The 16501-nt window shown below is 58.8% G+C and overlaps 1 long non-coding RNA gene across 1 annotated transcript; it reads right to left on the bottom strand.

Moving 5' to 3' along the window:
• Window positions 1–9651: 9651 nt before the first annotated feature.
• Window positions 9652–15786, bottom strand: LOC132488979 (uncharacterized). The gene is made up of 2 exons (XR_009531830.1): window positions 15186–15786; window positions 9652–11242 (listed from the first exon to the last, which is right to left on the bottom strand). It is a non-coding gene; the product is annotated as an uncharacterized LOC132488979 (long non-coding RNA).
• Window positions 15787–16501: the final 715 nt, after the last annotated feature.

Here is a 16501-nt window from a genome sequence, read left to right as displayed (position 1 = left end):
CCACATCCAAAGGTTTGTGGGAGAATTAAGAACGTTCTGCGTGGATGGTGCTTAGCACAGAGCCTTTCAGCGTCAGTGCTGCACACTCAGCAGCTGGAACTGGGACTGGCGGTGGCATCTTTATTGCTGTTACGTCCAGAGGAGGAGGCGGGGCAGTGCAGTTCCCAGAAGAGCCACACGGTGGCGCCCCGGCGCAGCTCTCAGAACTGCGGGTCCGCCGCAGGCAGGGTGGGCGGTGCCTCCCCAACCCTCGGAGGGTCCGGAGGTCCGGAGGGGGAGGGACTCGAGGCGACGAAGCCCAGCCTCCTGGAGGAGGGGTCAGGGCGAGAGGGGCGGGTAGTCTGGGGCATCCAATGACCACTGGGGTGGGGGTAGGGAGGCGGGCATCACGGTCCCTATTTCACAGATGGGGCATCGAGGCATGGCGAGGGTCAGGCAGCTGGTGGGGTGGCAGGGGCACTGCCACGCGGGTGGGGGGGCAGCGATCACTCGGTGCTTTCCCCTCACTTCTTCGGGCAGTGGGCCTGCGTCTGGTGGTGGGATGCCGGCAGACCCGCAGTGGGACGAGCCGAGAGGTCTGGACTCACCTGGAAGGGGCAGTTTTGGCAAGAAAAGTCCCGCGGTGGAGAAATGCCAAAGATGAGTCTGGCGTCAGGCTGTTTCCTGATGCCTCACTAGGTCTCTCTGGTCCTCTCTGCCCTGCCGTTCCCTCCCTCAGGACCTCGGGCATTGATGGCCCTTTCCCAGCCCGCCCCCTCATCTGTAAACCTGGACAAGGTGAGGTGGGTCTACAATCTCACTCCGGGCAGGAAACTTCCAGCCTGCACACTCACCCAAGTCCCCCCTGACCCCTCAGGTTTGAGCTGCTCTAACACCTCAAATGCATTTTATGCTCCCCGGAAGTCACCTCCGGTGCCCTCGGCCCCAGGGGTCTGGAGTCTGGTGATGGGGGACCCTCAGGGTGTCTTCTGGCCAGGCTGGGGTGGGGAGTGGCCTCAGAAGCCTTGTCTGCTGGTGTGGAGATGAGAAGCTTGGCCCAGCCGTGGTCAGATGGGAGGTTTTCTTCCTCTGTGCTCTGGGTGCTGGGACTGGAGGCTGGCTCTGGGGTTGCCTGGTAGCCCTGCTGGGCCTCAGTGACCGCCAACATGGTTGGGCAGAGGACCACAACTAGTTGCCCTGCTGGGAAGGTTCTGGATGGGGCTCAGCCCCTCCTGGTTGTCTTGGCCGAGTAGGTATGGCGTCCGCTACCCTAGTAGGTCCAGCCAGGCAGACCCCACAAACACAGTGTGTGTGGGGTTTCCTGCGTGATCACGAGAGGGGGTGACCACCTGGAGGTGACCTCAGGGGAGGGGCGAGAGGGGACTCAAGCCAGGGGTTCGTTCTGCGTTGCACCCCCTCTGCGTGGACGCTTACTCTCCTCTGAGGCGAGAATCCCGCATCTTCTGGCAGCTTCCTGATAAGTATGTGACCTAAAGGGGGGTCTCGAACCCCTAAATGCATGTCTGCCCAGACTTCATCCTGGGCTCCTCCAGACAGCCTTGGGCATCCTGCCTGGACGTCCAAAAATAACCCCAGCCGGGGGAGGGGGCAGACACTGGGATATTTCTGGCGGGCGGCAGGAGACTTGCAGAGGAGGGGCATTTCTCTGAATCAGGGTTGGGATGGGGACAGATGGTCTAGGGCTTTGAAAACACTCATTTCTCCCAGAACATGGCTCTCCCGCACTTTCTTCCCACTGGAGGAAACCATGGTCACCCTCCTGGAATTGCCCACCTTAGGCAGCCTCTGCCGGTGGGCCAGGCCCGGCCAGCCAGGCCGAGTGGTCACGCCCAGGGTGGGGGGCCTGAGGGTCACGGCAGAGGATGGGGCCAGAGGAGGCCCAGAGCCTCCCACTCTCGGCTGTCCCACAGGCAGCCTGCAGCTGGCCGTGCCCAGGCCTCAGGCCTGCCCTGCAGGAGGTTCCATGGACCTCAAGGCGGTGCGGCCGGGCAGGAGGTGGGGAGTCCTGGAGCCTTTCATGCAGGAGCCCGGCCTCCCAGGTGGGGTGTGGGGGGTCCCAGGGTCAATGCCAGGTGGGCAGGGGCAAAGGGCTTGTCTCCCCTCCCCACTCCCGGTCCTCGGGCCCAGCTGCGCTGGTTCAGCTTTTGGGGGGCAGAGGGGGGTGATGCAGCCGTGGCAGAGCTCCTGTGTCCCCAGCCTGGTGGCAGGGCCCTTCGGGCGGCCCTGGCATCCTGGCTGAGGAGGAGTCCGTGATGGTGGCATTGGCCAGCCCCGGGCCCAGCTGTACTGTGACCCCGGGCCCCTTTCTACAGACAGGGCCCCGAGAGGTGGGGTCTCACTGTCCCTGGGGGGCCTCTCCCCTGCTGTGAGCCCAGGAGCCTGAGGAGGAGGCCAGAGTCTCCCCAGCAGCTCCGCGTCCCCTGGGCCACCCGTCCCTCGCACACACCAAATGACGGCGGCTCCTTGGCCTGCGCCCAGAGGTGAGGGGTTGCCCCAAGGAACCCAGGAACTGCCCACACCCTCACACCCCAGGGATACCCAGTGCAGTTGACGGGCCTCTCAGGCTTCTTTCCTGGCTGGGAGCCTGGAGACCAGGAGGCTCACCCAAGGCCACCCACACCCAGGCAGCCATCAGCTTAGGGTGCCTGGGCTGGCTGGGGGTGCCCCAGGTGTGGGAAACCAGCTCCCAGAGCTGCACTGGAGTGTGTGTGTAAGCCCTATGTATATGTGAGCCCATGGGTGCGTGTGTGAGCCCCACAAGTGTGTGTCCATTTGTGTCTCCCCATATATCTCTGTGTGTCTGGGGTCTCCCTGTCTCTGTGTATCTCTGTCTCGCGTGTGAGGCTGTGCATACGGGTCTCAGCGTCCGTGTCTGCGTGTCTCAGGCTGCGTGCATCTGGGTGTGTGTCTGCCGTGACCTGAGCTATTAAGGAGGTGTCTGTTTTAAGCTAAGGAGGTGGACACACCTGGTGTTCGGCCCTGGCTGTGCATCGCACACCCCATCCTAACCCCGACAGGTTAGGTGGCCCGCCCAAGGCCACACACCCAGGGGACGCAGGTCCATCCAACGGGGACATCCTCTGTCCTTCTTCAAGTCATGGTCACCAAGGCCGCAGGTGAGGCTCCTTGTTTGAAACTTTCCTGCCTCTATTTACGGGGCGGAGGGCCCAGGAAGACGGGGTGTCCAGCAGGGAGGAGGTGCCGGGACCCCTGAGACCCAGCTGGGGTCTGTGTGAATGTGGGGAGGGAGGTGCCCGCAGGAAGCAGGGCGTCCACCTTGACCCCGCCAGGCTCCCGTGCCCTCCCACCTCTGATCGGGTCAGCCCTGACCCTCCCTCCCTCCTGGGTCACTTTGCTCCCAGCATCGGTGCTGGTTGGCTGAGCAGTGGGAACTCAGGGGCTGACGGGGGAGCGAGCGGGATGTAGGAGGTCGCCGAGCGCACGGTCCCCAGGCAAGCGGCCACCGCGAGGCTCGTGCTCATCCTCCCCTGTGAAGTGGGACACGGCTTCCCCTGAGACCGCACGATGTTGGGGAGGGCCCGCGAGGGACCCCAGCTCAGAGCAAACCCGGCAAACGTGCACCTCCTACCCCCCATTCCCTTCCAAGCACCCCAACTCTGGCCAGCTGCCAAGCTCACAGGAGCAGCCCGCCCGCCCCCTCACCCTATGTCCCGCCACATCCATCCCCGCGGCACCCCGAGCTCTTCGCCGGAGCTTCCCCTCCACCTTGAACCTGACCCTGGGCATCCAGGTGTCCGGCTGCCCCTCCCTGACCGCCTCCGCTCGCCCTGCGCCCTGCCCTGCCCTTCCTCCGCCACCCCCCATGTGCCCGAGAGCCCCCCAGGAGGCTGCGCCCACGTCCCCTTCAGGCCCCGGCAGCCACTGCCCATCACGGATGCCCACCGGGCGGCTGAAATGACATCACACGCTCCTTGTGAGCTAAGACCATGCCAGGTCTCGGTGCCCGTGACAGGGACACGACAGGTGCCCTCGGCCAGGCAGAGTCAGGGCTGCAGGATGGGCTGGGAGGGGCCAGAGGGCGCAGGTGCATAGGTACCCGCTCCCCAAGTACACACGCACATACACGCTCCCGCAGGAATGTGCACACACACACATTCCCCTCCACTCGAGTACATGCTCCCGTGCACGCAGGTGCACCGCACACACTGTCACACACACGCTCATGAACACACAGGCAGCGGGCTCAGGGGCAGAGGAATAAAGTTGTTTTTTCCCCAATACATGTTCCCACGCTAAAGAAAACAGGAAGGGACTTGGGACCAGGGACAGGAAGAGGAAGTGGCCTGCACACAGGGAGCCGGCTCCAGCCGGGCGGGACTCAAGGGTAGACAGACAGACGGCTACAGGGTGGGGAGGTGGAGTGTGCCCACAGGGTGTCTAAGCCCTGGTCCTCTCTGAGGGCCCCACAGGCGTCGCCCCTCACGTATCCAGTTGAGAAACCAAGGCAGGGGTGGCTCGTCCCAGTCCCCAGGGAGGACAGGCGGAGCTGGCCCTGGACCCAGCCTCATCTGACATCACGCTCCCCCAGCCCTGGTCCTGCCGCCCCACCTGGAAGTGGCCACGGTGGAGTCCTCTGCCTGGGAGTCCAGCTGCCTTGGTGGGGCTCTTTCTGCAGCCCTGCTGCTCGTCCAGCACTGGGCACACCCGTGGTACCTGGCCTGGCCTCTGGTGGTCTCGGGGGGCACCCTGAGGTGGGTTCCACAGTGTGCTCCTCTGGGGGCCCAGCCCAGGGAGCCCCAAGCACATGCTGCCGGAGGTGACACACACATGGTGGGGCCATCAGCCCAGGCTGCGAGGCCCCGCGGAACCATGTGTGCCTTATGGCAAGGGCTCTGTGGGGTTCTCCCTGCCCCCAAGCCTGGCCCAGGCCTGGGTGCATGAAGTTCTCATAAATGCTCCACCCACGTGGAGATGGAGGCACAGAGAGGGGCCATGACCTGCCCAAGGACACACAGCAAGGCAGGTCTGAACCCGCTCATGCCCTCCTGCTGCAGCTCCAGGGGAAAAGTAAGGTGGAGGCCTGGGCAAGTGGGTCCCACCTGGTTCCAGCCCCTCCCTAGAGATACAGCTGCCACCTGTGATGCTCCCGCTGCGGCATTATCTCCTTAGTCCTCCAGACCCAGCGGGAGAGACTCCTCCCCACTCTGCAGGTAGGGGGCGCCCAGAAGAACTGCTTCTCTCCTTGCTGACCTGCCTCCTTTCTTTCCCGCGCGCCCTCCCAAGGCACAGGGCAGCTAGGTTTCCACTCAGGCCTAGAATCCCAGTCCTGGAATCACATCTAGCTGGTGCAGAAGGAGGGGGAGGATTTCTGAGGTGGAGCGGCTGGGGGTTTAGGGCTCCAGAGACAGATCCAGTCCTTCTTTGTCTTTTTCTCACTTAAAATAAAAATCTCAGTTAGGAGGGACCCAGGATGACCAGCAGTCCTTGTCTGCCTGAGACTGAGGGTTCCCAGCATGCATGAGGACTTTCAGGGCTAAAACAGGGAAATGTCCAGGGAAGCCAGGACAGGTCACTCTAGAGGGACTCCAAAGCCATTTAATCTAATTCCACCTGATGCTTGAACTCTCCACTGTGTCCTCACCCAGTAGCTGTCCAGCCCTGCTTACATACCTCCAGTGACAGTGAGCTCATTACTGTTCATAACTGCAAGAGGTAGACACAGCCAGGACCAGGCACTGTCCACAGTGAGGTCAGAATTTGCAGAGCAGAGTGCAGGGTCCTCTGACCTGCCTTTAGGGGCAGTCAGAAAAGGCTTCCCAGAGAAGGAGACGGGGGAGGAGGATGGGGAATTCCTGACCAAGGGAACACCACAGGCAAAGGCCAAGAGGCCTAGAACCATCTCACATGGACTGAATTCCTTTGCTGTTCTCTCTGACAGCTGGTGTGACTCTACAGCCCTCCCCTGACCCCGTCTCTGGAAGGGAGCCCCTCCTGCCTCTGCTCCCCAGGTCTCCAGGCTAGGAAAGGTCTCATTGCCAATGGAAGAGCTGCTAGATGCCTTGGAATACCATTCCACCCCCCTCTCATTTTTCTGAGGCTCATGGACCCTTCACCACCAGCATCTGCCCCCTCCTCCAGGAAGCCTGCCCTGGCTTCCCCAGCCCTGTGTGCCTCCCTTTTCACAAGCATCAACCTTCTTCTCTCCTTGGGGTCACTACTATCTCCAGCCCCTGCCAGGGCCCCTTGTCACTCTCCAGTTGAGCTTTCCCACTTCTTACCTTTGCACCTGCTGGTCTCTCTTCCTGGAGTGTCCTTTCTTCCCCTGAAAAAACTTTCTTATTGCTCAAAGATGTAACTCAAATGCCAACTCTTCCAGGAAGCCCTCCAGCATTTCTCTGACTGGGGTTGATACCAGCCTTCTCTTTAAGTCACCGTACTCCCTCTGTGCTCTGCATGCAGAACAAGGTAGACCTCGAGCCTGGGCGGGCTCGAGCCCTGGGACCGGCACCGAGCCCTGGGAACTCAGCCCAGAGCCCTCCACTTGCCTCACTGCGCTGGTCTCTGGCCTGGATCCCTGTGGGGACTCAGGAGCGGGACTGGGTTGGCTCTTAGGCAAGCACACAGCAAGTGCGTACTAAGTGCTTGCTGAGGTGTCTTCTCTCAACTGATATTTCCTGACCACCCACTCTGTGCCAGACACAGGGTCACATGGCTGTCCTTGGTGGGGGGGGGGGTCCATCTCCATTCCCCACCTCCCCCAGCACACATGGAGCAGTTAGAACCCAGGAGGCGGAGGTGCCCCTGAGTGTGGACAGCTCCCATCTGCCAAACAAAGGCGAGGGGCACACCTTACAGTCGCCTTGGAGACAGACAGCCTGGCTCCAGAGCCCAGCTCCGGTCACACCCCTAACTGGCTTTGGGTAGGTCACTTAACCCCTTCTGTGACATGGAGAGCATGGGGGAGGCCGCCCCAGGGACCTGAGAGCAAGGACAAGAGCGGCAGCACTCAGCACGACCCCGGCACCTGGCACATGTGCTCCAGGCTGGCATCACTCCTTGTCTTCCTTCTCTAACGCCCCTAAGTGCCCCTCACTGCGTAGGTGGGACCAGTCCCAGGGAGAGAGCTTGCAGGCATTCTGGGGTCCCAGGCTGGGGCGGGGGTCTTGCAGCCTGACCAAGCACCAGGGGGTGCAGTGGTTTCTTGGGCAGCATTCTGAGGCTGCTGGAGAGGCCCGGGCAGGGGAGGGCAGTGCCCAGATTTATCCACCAATCCCGCCGGCTCCTGGCCCTGGAGCGCGTTCTTATCTGCCTGACCCAGCATGGGGGTGGGTAGCCAGGGCTGCCGGGGCAGGACACTGTCTGGGGACTGGACGCCGAGCGGGGCCAGCAGCCGCGAGCCCCACCAGGTGGGTGACAGCCGCCGAGGGCCCTGAGCGTCCCAGCGGGCCGTGGCCGGCTGCCCGCCCATCTCCTGCACCATGTCGGACGGCGAGGGCCCCTCAGCCGGTGAGTGGCAGCGCTATATTTACCCACTGCTGCTCTGGTTGCAGAGCCAAGGCCACTGGTCACTGAGGGCGCTGGGCCCCCCGCAGGCTGCAGGCAGCTGTGGGGCTGGACCCCCTTCCTCTGGGCCTGATGCCTCGGGGGGGGGCTGGCTCCTGGCGGGGGGCGAGTGACTTTCAAAGCTCACTGTGTCTCACACGCCCACCCCCACCCCACCCCCCCTTTCCCGGCTTCCCGACGGGGCTAGAGCAGGAAGCTGTTTCTGCTGCAGACCCTCCCGGCTTTCAGCGGGGCATCCATCGCGACCCACGGTGCAGCAGGGGCTCTGGCTGCGGCTGGACCCTGGGTGGGCTCAGGGTGCCGGCCTCTGGAATCACGTGCAAACCGAGTGTGCATGAACATTTACCTGTCGTCAGGGGGAAGGGGGAGTCCACAGCATCCATCAGACTCCCCAGAGGTCAGAGACCTCCAGGAAGTTCTGAGCTTCTGGTCTGACAGCACAAAGCAGACCCCCCATGGGGCCCCAAATCCTCTAGGTTGGAAATGGCGAGGGACACAGGCAGGCGGAGGGGTGGTCTGACACTGGAGTCTGCCCACACGTCCTCTGCTCTGCCCGGGGCAAGGGGCTATGGTGGGGACTGGCTGCCCATGTCCCTGGCTGGCGGCCCCTGGCTCCGTCCAGCTGAAGACAAGCTCCGATGTGGACGTCATCCCGAACCTGCCTCGGGTGGGGCGGGGGCAGGAGACAGCTTAATCCAGGGAATATATTGGGGACTCTGGAGTCAGGCTGCCCAGGTTCAAGTTCCAGTTCCTTCACTTCCAAGTTGGGTGACCTTGGGCAAGTGGCTTGACTGCTCTGAGCCTCAGCGTCCCCAGGTGAGAAAGGAGACGGTGGTGACAGTATGTAACCCACAGGGGGTCGTGAACACTGAATGTGATGACGCATGAAAGCGTCTGAAGGTGTGTCGTGAACGCTTAGCAGTGTCTTCGTGGAAACAGCAAGTGGGGGTCCCGGGCCGGTGCACAGAAGCCCATGGGCCTGTGCATCCCTGCCCGGCCCCCTCCAGCCAAGTCTGACCGCCTAAGCCACTGCGTGCCTGTAGGTCATGGATTCCTTCTCCGTCAAACGTTGCCGTGGGGAATCTCGGGCAGATCAGGCCGTCCCGGAGGGCCTCGGGGTGCCTTGTGGGCAACAGCGGTGTGTGCCCACTCTGCATGGTGTCGGATGGACAGTTCCAGCGCCTGGGCCTGGCGGAGTCAGATGTGGAACAGAGGGGGTGTGTCTGTGTGTTGGGGACGGGGACACTGACAAAAAAAAGTGGCCCGACCTCGCCCTCCTCTGTTGGGCGCCAGTGGCGCTGGCTGCCAGGAATTGTCCGCTGAGCCAGCGTGGTGGGGGAAGTGCAGACAGGCCCTTTCTGGCTGGCTCTGCCCACACCTGACCCAAACCCGGAATAGCCCTCTCCCTCCACAGGGACGCAGCCCTGCTTTTAGCAGCTGGTAAAACCGCCCTGCTGTGGGGATGGGTATTTCAGGAAGCCCAAGACAATATTAGCCCTTCAGGGCGATGGAATGGGTACTGAGTGTGTGTGTGTGTGTGTGTGTGTGTGTGTGTGTGTGTGTGTGTGTGTGGCCTGGAGGCTGGGAGGAGACAGCCCTCACTGTCGGGTCTGGGAGAAGGTCAGCGGGATCGGAAGCTGGTGGGCAGCGTTCTTGCTCTGCCCGTCCTGGCTGGGTGGGCTTCTCTGGGTGAGGTTGGTGCCTGGCTTCCCGCCTACAAAATACCGTGTGATGGTCTTTGGTCTCTGATGTGCTGGGCTTGGGATCACACCTGGTTGGCAGGAGTAAAGACAGGGCCTGTGTGCAGAGATGTATGTTTGTCTGTGGTGAGGGGGGAGCGCCCCTAGAGTCTGTTGTCTGAAATTCAAGTCTTTCTTGGATTCCTACTGTGCAGCAGTCATTGGGCCCAGGAGGCTGCTGTGAAATATTTCCACCTATGCTCAGTATCCAATCTCTGTGTCTGTGTAGACAGCGGGAGATTTCTCAGCTCTCTGCCCACGACCTGTGTGACCGTGGGCAGATTACTCAAGGGTGCTGTGCCTCAGTTTCCTCATCCGTTAAATGGGGACAATAACAGACATTAGCTCTTCAAGTTCCAGGGAGGATTAAGCGACCAAAAGCATGTAACACACTGAACATAATGCCAGGCTTATTGTTAGCAATCATAGCTGTTGTTTTCATTATTCAACCAGTAAACAAGCTGCGACCCAAAAAGGAAAATGAAGGGACCAAACTGTCTGCTGTGTCCTGGCCATTGTGGACACTCTGTTTAATCTCAGGAGGAGGGTGGCATGAACTCCCCTGTATAACTAAGGAAACTGAAACTCAGAGAGGCAGACAGACTTGTGCAAGTTCACCCAGCTGGTCAATAGTAGAGCTGGGCTTTGAACCCAGCTTCCCGGACCCTGTTTATGCAGAACCCAGATCAGATGCCCCTTCCAGGAAGTCCTACCCTGCTTACCTGGGGGATGGGGAAGCTGGCCATCTTGCAGGTATTTCTGGCTCTCCTGTGAGCAATGGCCCTTCTCATTTGGAGACAGCTAGCTCAACATTTCTCCAATGTTACAGGCTCCAATTATTTCCAATAATTTGGAGCCTGTAAAAAAAAAAAAAAAGGTGGTACCTTGTTAGAGTGTCAGGAAAATTCCACAGCATGGAGCGCAGTGGCAGGTAGTCCGCCCTGGGATTTATGGCCCTGTGCCTGGGCAGGGGAGACTGGAGGCTAAGGTTACCAGGAGTCAGCTTCATATTTATAGCAGGAACTCGCCTGCACCGAGAACGGCCAGCCTGTAACCATGTCCAGTGAAGGTGCTTCCCTTACAGTCGCCTGGCTTCCAGACCCGGCTCTGCCCCTTAGCAAGGTGGCGGGCTGGACAGGTCACTTCCTCACTGAGGCTCCGCGTCCTCATCTGTAAAGTGGGGCCTTGCCACGTCCCTCGCTGGCCCTGAGACTTACACAGTGTCTGTAAGTGCTGGCCCATGCCTGGGTAGAGGGGCTCCTTATATCCTGGGTCTGTTGACTGTCTTTTCCTGCCTTTGACCTTGTGGTGACTTTGACCTCTTGGCAGAACTCCACAGGAAGAGAATCCAACCTCCGTGCTGTCCGTTCCTCCCATGTTTGGGAAAGTTTCCAGCAAAGCAATTTTATGATTCCAAGCACCAAGGAATAGGCCGTTGTAGTCTCAGAAGAGCACCCGAACGCAGGTCCACCAGAGCCTGCGGTTCGAACCCCTGCTCTGCCATTCCCTGGCTCGGTGGTCTTAGGCAAGTCATTTAACCTCTCTGGGGCTCGGTGACAGGTGGACACTTGCCCTTTCCTGGGGCTGTGGTGAGGATGGACACCCCTGACCTGAGTAAGGGCTCAGCCAGCAGAGTGACCTCCTCCCTCCTCCTGCAAAACCTTCTTCTACAAACACCACTGCCCACTCCATCCCCCCGACCCCGGGGACTGCAGTCACATTGTTTGTACAGTTGGAAGTGGTTTTCCTGGGGAGAGGGGGGCTGGTGGCTGACATCGGGGTGGTCCACACCTTTCTCACTCAACTCCTGGCATCGCAGAGCCAGAGCCAGCCTGCCCCAGCCTGCTGCCCCCGGACCTCGCGGTGGGCCCCCCGCCAGGCTGCAGGACAGCGTCCGCCTCCCTCCGAGGTGTGGGCTGGGCTCTGCTCTCCTTTACGGCTACCGACCGACCTCTGGGCCTGGGTCTGGGTGAGCATCTCTGTGAGGAGATAAAAGCAAAACGCTTTAATTATTATGTATTTAATAATTATTAATTATTTAGGCCCCACTCTTGGAGAGGAAGCGTCTTCCCCCAGGAGAGGCAGGCTTGGCCCCTGGGCCTCAGCATCTCTCTACGTGGCTCCCCTCCTGGCGGTGAGGGCTGTCCCCGACCCCAGACAGCAACTGGGTTCCATTGTCACCTCTTGGCTGGGAGCCAGGGAAGCCTCGAGCCGGGGAGGTGCCTGGATTCACTTCCATGTGGGGGGAGTGAAAGGTCAGGAGAGAGACTCTGGGGGCCAGGAGGCCTGGGAGGAGCCTGGTGAAATGGTCCTGAGCAGAGAGGGTGAGGCCCACTGGGGGTGGGGGGAGAACAGGAGGATGGGGCAGCTGCTGGGGCGGGGGAGGGGGCGGGGCAGGCGGAGGCCCAATGCTGCCTCCCCGCCAGGACGGTCCGGAGGACAGACGGCTCATCCGTCAGGGACTCGGTGTCCAGTGGGGTGACCTGGCGAAGCCCCAGGGGTCGGTGCGCACAGCACGTTGGAGTCGATGGAGAATGACTTCCAGGGTCAGGCAGACCTGTCGCCCCCAGACACAGGCAGGTCCTTCTCCCCTCTGAACCTCGGCCGGCTCATCTGTAAGTGCGGGTGACACCAAGGCCTTGGGGGTGTCATGGGGGTTAGAGGAGATGTCGCCTTCAGACTCCCGTGAACCGCGGGCCGGGAGAGGTATGGGTAGCAGCCGGTGGTCCTCAGGAATGAACCTTAAGACTGTGGCCATAGGTGGTCCAGGTACCTGTGCTAGTGACGGCAGGCAGGGCTTAAGCTGAGGAGCATCAGACCTGGTGCAGGAGGCTGGGGTCAGGGGCGGCTCGGGACCCTCCAGACTGCGCCCCGTTTCCGCCCCTCTTGGTTCCCACACGTCACAGTTCACGCCACGCTCCGAGTCCACACTCCCTACCCGTGGATCCCCATGTTATGGAGGGGGAAACTGAGGCCCAAGAGAAAGAGACATTGGCTCAGGGTCAGCGGCTAGAGAGCGATGAGCCGGGACTTGACTCCCTAACACACGCCCCTCGGCACCTGTGGGGCTTCACCCCTTCACTCTTCCCGCTCAAAGCCGGCCCGTCATCCAGGCTGGTGGGGCCCTGCCTCCCCCAGGGAACCTTCCCTGGAGTCTGCAGCCCCAGGGGCCCTGCATTCCTGGGGGGCACCCCCCCACCCACCATCTGCCCCTCTTGCTCAGAAACAGCTTGACTGGTGCCAACCTGGACACCCCTGTACTGCTCACAGGATACTGGTTGTTGGGAGATGTGTTGGAGGTTCGTTGCTGGGTGACCCAGAACAAGCCTCCTGCCCTTTCTGGTACCAGAGGGTTTTTTTTTTTTTTTTTGCCGTACGCGGGCCTCTCACTGTTGTGGCCTCTCCCGTTGCGGAGCACAGGCTCCGGACGCACAGGCTCAGCGGCCATGGCTCACAGGCCCAGCCGCTCCACGGCATGTGGGATCTTCCCGGACCGGGGCACGAACCCATGTCCCCTGCATCGGCAGGCGGACTCTCAACCACTGCACCACCAGGGAAGCCCCCAGAGGGGGTTTTTAAATTTGCATCCACCCCGGTAGACTCCTACAGGTGAGCACACAGCTCTGCACATGTGTCCTGTGTTCAGACATCAGGCAGGGCTCAGGGACCACGGCTCTACCCGTGAACCTCTGAGTAGCAAATGAAGAAATCTACGCGGCTCCAGTCCCAGCTCCAGTGTCTGAAGCACCCTAGGGGGCTTTTACACTTAGGACAAGAAATACAGCTTAGAAGCTGTTAGGAATTCAACCAGGAAATAAAAGTTACCCTCTTCTGTTTTTTGTTTTGTTTTTTGTTTTTTTTTGCCCGAGCCGCACAGCGTGCTGGATCTTAGTTCCCCAACCAGGGGTGGAACCCATGACGCCTGCAGTGGAAGTGCTGAGACCTAACCACTGGACCGCCAGGGAATTTCCCACCCCCACCCCCACTTCTGTTCTTTTAAAGTATTGGGTCCATTCTAACTGACCTTTCTTGAGATAGCAGGATACATTTTAAATATTTTAAATTATATTTTTAAAATGACACAAAGCTGTGGGTGTCTGCAACCATTTATCAGCTTTTTCCTTGAAACTATGCAGGCAAAATAAAATACAGGAACTGGTGGCTGAGATGGGCCAAAGGCATCTGCTATCATCCATATTTACTGATTTCCAGTTTTTGCATTGATTAGAACAGCCCCTTTTGGTTTGTACTATTACTCGGGACAGGCTCGGTATACTGTGAAAAAACAAATCTCAGTGGCTTAAAGCAACAAAGGTGTATTCCTCGCTCATGCAAAGTCTGTTGCAGGTCTGGGTAACTCTCCAGGGCAGGTCGCCTACATGGTGACTCAGGGGGTGTGATGCCTCCATAGGGACCTAGCTCCCCTTCTCATGAGGCAGGTGACGGGAGGGGCTGAGACATCACACCGGCAATTAAATGCTTCTGCCCAGAAGTGATCAATATCATCACTGCCAGCATTTCATCAGCTAAAACAAGTCCTATAGCCACACCTAATGGCATGAGGGCGGGGTACAGGTTCCCATTAGGGAACAGATTAGTAATGTCTGCCCCCCCCTTAACTTTTTTTCCCAATTGACTCTTTAAAAAGTAATCCATTTAAATTATGAAATGTTTGGAGCATATTGTATGTGTCAGCAAGCCTCTGAACTGTAAATCATGAGTCCTTCTGATATGCAAATCCCAAAACCAGGGGCAAGATTTTTCAAAACATGTTCTCTCCCACAGATTTGAACCTGAGTTGAAAAGCCCAAAAATTAATTTCTGAAAGATGTGGTCACAGCACCAGCGAGGAAAACATAAGCAAGAGAAAAGTTTGCTGCTTATTGCCAAAAAGCTCTCTTGATTTATTATTTGCTAAGGCACAAAGGAGGGAGCTGGGAGGAATAGTTCATGAGCCAGTTTAATCACTGAGATCAACAGATTAAAAAAATAGGACGTGAGTTTAGAAGGAAATGGTTATGCAAATATATTGGAAAATAAAAACCGTGAGTCTGTACCTCATTCTTCTCATACAGACACTGTTTCCTCGATGGCACAACATCACCAAATAAATGCTGCAGCATCGGTTTTGTTACAGGCTTTCCTACCTGACTTTTAATAGTATATAACTAAATGAATTTGAATAAAAATGCACAGCGTAACAGAGGGCTGTGGCAATGGATGACACACGTTGTTTTGTATAACGAGATCAGACCTGGTTTAAAAATAATGTTTATGGAGACTGGAGGTGGTCTCCGAGCCCTGCCCCAAGAGTCGATGATGTCACCCAAATTGCAAGACTTAAAACTGGAATTTGGGGATGTTGGGCTCCGTGTCAGGGCACAAACGTTCCTGCAGTTCTGGGCCCCGTATTTCCACCTCTAAGCCAAACCGTTTAAAGAACTCTCTACCAGCTTTAAACACATTTCTAGGAATCCAGCCTCATTTATTTCGGGTGGAAAAACAGGTCAAAGCACTGGTGCAGTTGCCAAAAACACCCCTCCTGCCACTTCTCGCTGGAGGGATGAGCTGGCGGTCTGAGTGGACACCCTGATTCAGTGTGTTTGTCGTAAGCACGTCCTCCGTGCACATGTCCTGCTGGGCCCTGCAGTGTGAGGGGAGAGCTGGGTCTCCTCCTGCAGACTTGCCTTCACCAACCCACGTCAGTTTCCTCCTCTACAAGGTTAACGGACTTAAGTCACGAGAGCACTAAATGAGACTGTATACAGTAGGCGCTAAGTAAATGCTGTCTCCCCTTTTCCTAGGTCCTTTTGCATACCTAATTCAGCGTGACTCTCGTTATACTGTAACCCTATGTGGTAAACACTGTTTTTCCATTTTACAGATGAGCAAACTGAGGTTTAGAGACGTTGAGTGACTTACCCCAGAGCACACAGTGGGGGAGGTGGGACCAGGATGCAGGTGTGCTGGCCCCAACCTGGCTCTCCTCTTTTGCACCAAGCAGCCTTGCAGCCTGAGGAGGGCTGGGAGAGCTTCAGTCCTTCCCAAAGAAGGCCAGTGGGTCAGGGAGCAGGCTTGGGAGAGGGCTTACATGAGAGCCAAGACAGCAGATGAGATGCGCTCCGAATTCCTTTGGAAGGCAGGGGTATGCCAGCGGGAGCACCAGGGTTGAAACCTGGACACCTGGCCCTGAGCTTAGTCCTGACATGAAAGTACTGTGACCTCCAGCAAGTCCTTTACCCTTTCTGAAGAGGTTTCCATCAGAATCTGGACTCAGGAATGTTACATAAGATAATCAGTTCTCTTTCCTGTAGCAGAATCTTAGGACTCCCGAGGGGCCTCTGAAGGCCCAGCATCTCTCTGGAGCAGTTCTCTGCTTGCTCGGTGACTGTCAGCCAAGCGCTGGCCCCCGCCTCTGCCCCAGGAGCACAGTGGGCTCAGCCACACCTGTGACAGTGGGGCCCCTGCACGCAGCCCGGGGCTACAGTCCATCCCTGAACTGCTGCTGGTGGGTGCTCCTGGCACCTTCATACCCAGGAAGTGTGGCTGAGGCTGGAACACAGCCTGGGCTGTGGCTCCACCCGTTGGACAGGCCCCACCCCAGGCCTCCCCAGTTCCTCCCAGAGAGAGAAGCACCAACGGCCACGAGCTCCGGTTCACTGAGCGCCAGCTGTGTGGCCTGCTCTGGGCAGCTCCCTCCCATCTGCGTTTGCTACCCCATGCCGTCACAGCTCTGTGAGGGACACTGTCCCCACCTCATAGGCCTGCACACTTGTGGGTGATGAATTACCACTGAGTTCCAGCCGGGAACTTGGAAGGCCCCCCACAGCAGGTACTCCTTCCTGACATCTGGGGGCGTGACCAGGAGGAAATCCAGCCCTCAGCGCTGTCAGAGGTGGACATGGGGAGGCCCTGCAAAAACCCCATCCCTCAGCCCCCATGGAATGCCTTCCCTTTTCTTTCCATCTTGAAACTTGTTGAGAGAGGAAGAGCCTCAGCCATGACCCCAACCCAGGAGGCGAGGTGCTATAAATGAATTGGTGCCCCCAGGACTGGCAGCTGTACCATCGTGAGACCATCCAATTCCTGGGAGGATCCCCACTCCAATCAGCATCCACACAGGCGCATCTGGCAGGAGGACAGGCCACAGCTGGGATCTCCCTGGTCCTGTGGGGTCTGGGGGGTGGCCTTAACTCAGAGCATGTGGGGGTCCCAGGCTCCCAAGCCTGCCCTGAAGC

Source organism: Mesoplodon densirostris, chromosome 4 (assembly GCF_025265405.1).
Source record: "Mesoplodon densirostris isolate mMesDen1 chromosome 4, mMesDen1 primary haplotype, whole genome shotgun sequence".
Taxonomy (NCBI): domain Eukaryota; kingdom Metazoa; phylum Chordata; class Mammalia; order Artiodactyla; family Ziphiidae; genus Mesoplodon; species Mesoplodon densirostris.
This window is presented reverse-complemented; position numbering and strand designations above follow the sequence as displayed.